The sequence below is a fragment of the Phalangium opilio genome, unplaced genomic scaffold (assembly GCF_054372755.1).
Source record: "Phalangium opilio isolate 3A_F unplaced genomic scaffold, DU_Popi_V2 ptg001170l_1, whole genome shotgun sequence".
NCBI classification, from domain to species: Eukaryota; Metazoa; Arthropoda; class Arachnida; order Opiliones; family Phalangiidae; genus Phalangium; species Phalangium opilio.
The window spans coordinates 3,805,267-3,812,245 of NW_028324255.1; the positions used below are offsets into that span (position 1 = coordinate 3,805,267).

Below are 6,979 nucleotides of genomic sequence, written 5' to 3' on the forward strand. Positions count from 1 at the left end.
TTTAATAACATTTTCAAAATCGACGTTTCACGGCCAAAGAAGCATATTTTGAGTATTTCTTCACTATTTTCAAAAATAACCACTGAAACCATTATTTTTATACTTTTTGCTTTAATGCAAGCAAATGTAACGATATTCATTCAACAAACTGTTAAAATTCAATTTTAAATAAGAAATCGTTGTCACGGATTTTGTATCTTGAAGAAAAAAACATGCGATTTTTTCGGTACTTTTTTGAATGCATTTTTTTCTGGAGAAATGTTTGACCGAATTCAGCTTAATTCCCTATAAAACACTCAATTAAAGTGATTTCATCTCGATTGAACAATAAATAAAAATATACCTCGATTTTTAATAACATTTTCAAAATCGACGTAACTCGGCCTAAGAAAAACATTTTGAGTATTTGTTCACTATTTACAAATATATTCACTGAAACCATTATTTTTATACTTTTTGCTTTAATTCAAGCAAATGTAACGATATTCATTCAAAAAACTGTTAAAATTCAATTTTTCAATAAGAAATCGTTGTCACGGATTTTGTATCTTGAAGAAGAAAAACATGCGATTTTTTCGGTACTTTTTTGAATGCATTTTTTTCTGGAGAAATTTTTGACCGAATTCAGCTTAATTCCCTATAAAACACTCATTGAAAGTGATTTCATCTCGATTGAACAATAAATAAAAATGTACCTCGATTTTTAATAACATTTTCAAAATCGACGTAACTCGGCCTAAGAAAAACATTTTGAGTATTTGTTCACTGTTTTCAAATATAACCACTGAAACCATTATTTTTGTAATTTTTGCGTTAATTCAAGCAAATGTAACGATATTCATTCAACAAACTGTTAAATTTCAATTTTAAATAAGAAATCGTTGTCACGGATTTTGTATCTTGAAGAAGAAAAACATGCGATTTTTTCGGTACTTTTTTGAATGCATTTTTTTCTGGAGAAATGTTTGACCGAATTCAGCTTAATTCCCTATAAAACACTCATTGAAAGTGATTTCATCTCGATTGAACAATAATTAAAAATTTACCTCGATTTTTAATAACATTTTCAAAATCGACGTTTCACGGCCAAAGAAGCTTACTTTGAGTATTTCTTCACTATTTTCAAATATGTTCACTGAAACCATTATTTTTATACTTTTTGCTTTAATTCAAGCAAATGTAACGATATTCAACCAAAAAACTGTTAAAATTAAATTTTTCAATAAGAAATCGTTGTCACGGATTTTGTATCTTGAAGAAGAAAAACATGCGATTTTTTCGGTACTTTTTTGAATGCATTTTTTTCAGGAGAAATTTTTGACCGAATTCAGCTTAATTGCCTATAAAACACTCATTAAAAGTGATTTCATCTCGATTGAACAATAAATAAAAATGTACCTCGATTTTTAATAACATTTTCAAAATCGACGTTTCACGGCCAAAGAAGCATATTTTGAGTATTTCTTCACTATTTTCAAATATAACCACTGAAACCATTATTTTTATACTTTTTGCTTTAATTCAAGCAATGTAACGATATTCATTCAAAAAACTGTTAAAATTCAATTTTCAATAGGAAATCGTTTTCACGGATATTGTATCTTGAAGAAAAAAACATGCAATTTTTTCGATACACTTTTGAATGCATTTTTTTTTGGAGAAATGTTTGACCGAATTCAGCTTAATTCCCTATAAAACACTCTTTGAAAGTGATTTCATCTTGATTGAACAATAATTAAAAATTTACCTCGATTTTTAATAACATTTTCAAAATCGACGTTTCACGGCCAAAGAAGCATACTTTGAGTATTTCTTCACTATTTTCAAATATGTTCACTGAAACCATTATTTTTATACATTTTGCTTTAATTCAAGCAATGTAACGATATTCATTCAATAAACTGATAAAATTCAATTTTAAATAAGAAATCGTTGTCACGGATTTTGTATCTTGAAGAAAAAAAACGTGCGATTTTTTCGGTACACTTTTGAATGCATTTTTTTCTGGAGAAATTTTTGACCGAATTCAGCTTAATTCCATATAAAACACTCAATAAAAGTGATTTCATCTCGATTGAACAATAAATAAAAATGTACCTCGATTTTTAATAACATTTTCAAAATCGACGTAACTCGGCCTAAGAAAAACATTTTGAGTATTTGTTCACTGTTTTCAAATACAACCACTGAAACCATTATTTTTGTAATTTTTGCGTTAATTCAAGCAAATGTAACGATATTCATTCAACAAACTGTTAAATTTCAATTTTAAATAAGAAATCGTTGTGACGGATTTTGTATCTTGAAGAAGAAAAACATGCGATTTTTTCGGTACTTTTTTGAATGCATTTTTTTCTGGAGAAATGTTTGACCGAATTCAGCTTAATTCCCTATAAAACACTCATTGAAAGTGATTTCATCTCGATTGAACAATAATTAAAAATTTACCTCGATTTTTAATAACATTTTCAAAATCGACGTTTCACGGCCAAAGAAGCTTACTTTGAGTATTTCTTCACTATTTTCAAATATGTTCACTGAAACCATTATTTTTATACTTTTTGCTTTAATTCAAGCAATGTAACGATATTCATTCAAAAAACTGTTAAAATTCAATTTTCAATAGGAAATCGTTTTCACGGATATTGTATCTTGAAGAAAAAAACATGCAATTTTTTCGATACACTTTTGAATGCATTTTTTTTTGGAGAAATGTTTGACCGAATTCAGCTTAATTCCCTATAAAACACTCTTTGAAAGTGATTTCATCTTGATTGAACAATAATTAAAAATTTACCTCGATTTTTAATAACATTTTCAAAATCGACGTTTCACGGCCAAAGAAGCATACTTTGAGTATTTCTTCACTATTTTCAAATATGTTCACTGAAACCATTATTTTTATACATTTTGCTTTAATTCAAGCAATGTAACGATATTCATTCAATAAACTGATAAAATTCAATTTTAAATAAGAAATCGTTGTCACGGATTTTGTATCTTGAAGAAAAAAAACGTGCGATTTTTTCGGTACACTTTTGAATGCATTTTTTTCTGGAGAAATTTTTGACCGAATTCAGCTTAATTCCATATAAAACACTCAATAAAAGTGATTTCATCTCGATTGAACAATAAATAAAAATGTACCTCGATTTTTAATAACATTTTCAAAATCGACGTAACTCGGCCTAAGAAAAACATTTTGAGTATTTGTTCACTGTTTTCAAATACAACCACTGAAACCATTATTTTTGTAATTTTTGCGTTAATTCAAGCAAATGTAACGATATTCATTCAACAAACTGTTAAATTTCAATTTTAAATAAGAAATCGTTGTGACGGATTTTGTATCTTGAAGAAGAAAAACATGCGATTTTTTCGGTACTTTTTTGAATGCATTTTTTTCTGGAGAAATGTTTGACCGAATTCAGCTTAATTCCCTATAAAACACTCATTGAAAGTGATTTCATCTCGATTGAACAATAATTAAAAATTTACCTCGATTTTTAATAACATTTTCAAAATCGACGTTTCACGGCCAAAGAAGCTTACTTTGAGTATTTCTTCACTATTTTCAAATATGTTCACTGAAACCATTATTTTTATACTTTTTGCTTTAATTCAAGCAAATGTAACGATATTCAATCAAAAAACTGTTAAAATTAAATTTTTCAATAAGAAATCGTTGTCACGGATTTTGTATCTTGAAGAAGAAAAACATGCGATTTTTTCGGTACTTTTTTGAATGCATTTTTTTCAGGAGAAATTTTTGACCGAATTCAGCTTAATTCCCTATAAAACACTCATTAAAAGTGATTTCATCTCGATTGAACAATAAATAAAAATGTACCTCGAGCGCGTTCGGCTGTTAACCCATAGGGTGGTGGTTCGACCCCATCCGGGAGCGGTGTTGTGAGGTCTCAGATGTGACGTAAAAAACAAGGGTTTTACATAATACCTGACGAGCGTTTAACATTTGGGCTTCCGTGGCGCAATGGTTAGCGCGTTCGGCTGTTAACCAATAGGTTGGTGGTTCGAGCCCATCCGGGAGCGGTTTTGTGAGGTCTCAGATGTGACGTAAAAAGTCAAGGTTTTTACACAATACCTGACGAGCATTTAACTTTTGGGCTTCCGTGGCGCAATGGTTAGCGCGTTCGGCTATTAACCAATAGGTTGGTGGTTCGAGCCCATCCGGGAGCGGTGTTGTGAGGTCTCAGATGTGACGTAAAAGTCAAGGTTTTTACACAATACCTGACGAGCATTTAACTTTTGGGCTTCCGTGGCGCAATGGTTAGCGCGTTCGGCTGTTAACCAATAGGTTGGTGGTTCGAGCCCATCCGGGAGCGGTGTTGTGAGGTCTCAGATGTGACGTAAAAAGTCAAGGTTTTTACACAATACCTGACGAGCATTTAACTTTTGGGCTTCCGTGGCACAATGGTTAGCGCGTTCGGCTGTTAACCAATAGGTTGGTGGTTCGAGCCCATCCGGGAGCGGTGTTGTGGGATCTCAAATGTAACGTAGAAAGCCAAAGTTTGTGCACAATAAATGACGACCATTTATTTGTTGGGCTTCCGTGGCGCAATGGTTAGCGCGTTCGGCTGTTAACCAGTAGGTTGGTGGTTCGACCCCATCCGGGAGCGGTGTTGTGAGGTCTCAGATGTGACGTAAAAAGTCAAGGTTTTTACACAATACCTGACGAGCATTTAACTTTTGGGCTTCCGTGGCGCAATGGTTAGCGCGTTCGGCTGTTAACCAATAGGTTGGTGGTTCGAGCCCATCCGGGAGCGGTGTTGTGAGGTCTCAGATGTGACGTAACAAGTTGGGAAAACCAAAATATTACCTCTCCGAGTCAAGAGAAGGACTACCTACAAACTTATTTACCCAGTTATGGAAATGTTTCTTTTTTTTATGAACAAATACTGAAGTTAAAATTTATGAAATATTAAAGCAGTATACAAAGCATAGAAAATATACTGTAAATCAGACGACATTTTACATCCAATAAGGATATACTTGTACACATTAAAATCATCCGATGGGGGAAAAACGGGAAATGAAGAGATAAAACTTTGGAGGGATATTACCTTTACGTGTTTGTAAAGGCCCAATTTGCTACTCCTCAACTGTATACCCTCTATGTTCAAAGCCATATTCACAACAGGGTTGCCATGTAAACACTATCCTCTCCTTTCACCTCAACAATTTTCTTAGTTTGTCAACATGACGATTAAAGTTACATACACCAAAGCTAATTTGTGGCTACACACACTGAAAGTAAACGTGCACCATTAAAATCATGATAACATGAAGCTATAATCCGATTACGATCAGACCTTTCACTGATCTGGGCTGCGTTCAGCAGAGCTCACCAAAAAAGACAGCGGATTTTGGAAAACGTTTACCGGTGAGATCTGTCGTCATAGCTTTTCTCCGGTCATCGGTGTTTTAAAAATGAAGCTAGCGCAATAAAGCGTGCAAGGTACAAAGGCTTAACAAAAATTGTATGATAACATATTTATGGAGATAGATAAGAACAACTTTTATAATTAAACATAGAAACTAACATATCTCTTAAAATTCTCGCGTGATCAACTGGTTTCACGTCAAATAAATAGCTATAGTCCCATCAGAACATAGAGACTAGAAACCCCAAGGAGTGGCAGGTCCCCCGCTCTACAAGCGCAAATAATATGTTGCTCATAAATTGGTACATGAGAGCTTCCGGCCCGTTTAATTTTGCTTAGCGGAAGTCGCCGTGTACCCGTTGCGTGTACCATGAAAAAGGGCAACAAGTTGAGGCATTCATGCCACTCCTTGGGGTTTCTAGTCTCTATGATCAGAATCAGCAAGAGCTATTTGTATTAATTCCTCCATGTTTTTTTCGCCAAGCTGAGAACTACGCGTTTTACGTCACGTTATCCAAAAACCTGACTATTTTCTTTGGTGACCGCGCTGGCTCAACGCTGAGCACCGTGCCGTCAAAATTCATAACCAAAATCCCGTTCTGTAGGACACTGCTAACAGCGCTGAGCTCTGCTCAACGCGGCCCAGACTTCCACCATGATTATAAAATCTTAGCCTGATTATTTAAAAGTGTAATTAACTTCGGCTCACTCTGAACCGTTAATGTCTCTGCATTACTGAAACGAAAACCTAGCGTTTACTTTATGGTTCACTAGGCCTATTGACAGATGAAAGTTCATTTGACCAATATAGTGGCGTTCTTCTTGAAATCACTTTAGAAAGGATTATGCTATAAACAGATGTAGTATAGCTTAAGTAATATATAAACATCGATTTCAAATAATAATATTAAAAAAAGTTCTTGGGATATCAAAATGAAACAGAGCTTTATAGCTACAAAACCACTAAAGGCATCGAAATTACGAAAAATATTTCCATATATTAATTATACATTATGAGAAAACCAAATATTAAGGTTTTGTAGGATTTCTTTCCACAAAACAAAGCGAACTGCTAACGCGATGCACTAACGGACGGACATACACAGACTAAAACATAGACTGCTTTTTAACTCTTTCCGTTTTAATTTTGAGTTGAGAAACAAGATTATCTTAAATATTAAAATAAATATAATTAATATTAAATATTTTCTTCGTTAGTTGTTCGCCTTATTGAGCGTTACATCGCGTTGATAAAGAACAATTAGACATTCTTGAGAGACTTGACTAATATTGGCGTTTGAAATGAAGCATACGCCGGTTGCATTACCTTACTCAAATAGGTAGTATATAAGGGTGTCGAACCACAGCTAAAAGCAAGAACAACCGCAATTGCGAAAACCTTTGGTGGACAACCCACCCTAGGGAGGCTAGACGTTTCTCGTAACCCTAGCTGATCGCCGCGAATGTCTTAAACCCAACGATGACGATGGAGTAGAAGCCAGGTGTACAGACTGGTGTCCAAGTGGAATGGACGAAGACCAGAAGATGGTGGTGATTAGAAGCCAGTATGTACA

At 33.8% G+C, this 6,979-nt stretch overlaps 1 non-coding gene across 1 annotated transcript; it reads left to right on the top strand.

The window, feature by feature from the left end:
- Positions 1-4,127: 4,127 nt before the first annotated feature.
- TRNAN-AUU (transfer RNA asparagine (anticodon AUU)) lies at positions 4,128-4,200 on the top strand. The gene has a single exon. It is a non-coding gene; the product is annotated as a tRNA-Asn (tRNA).
- The last annotated feature ends 2,779 nt before the right edge of the window (positions 4,201-6,979 follow it).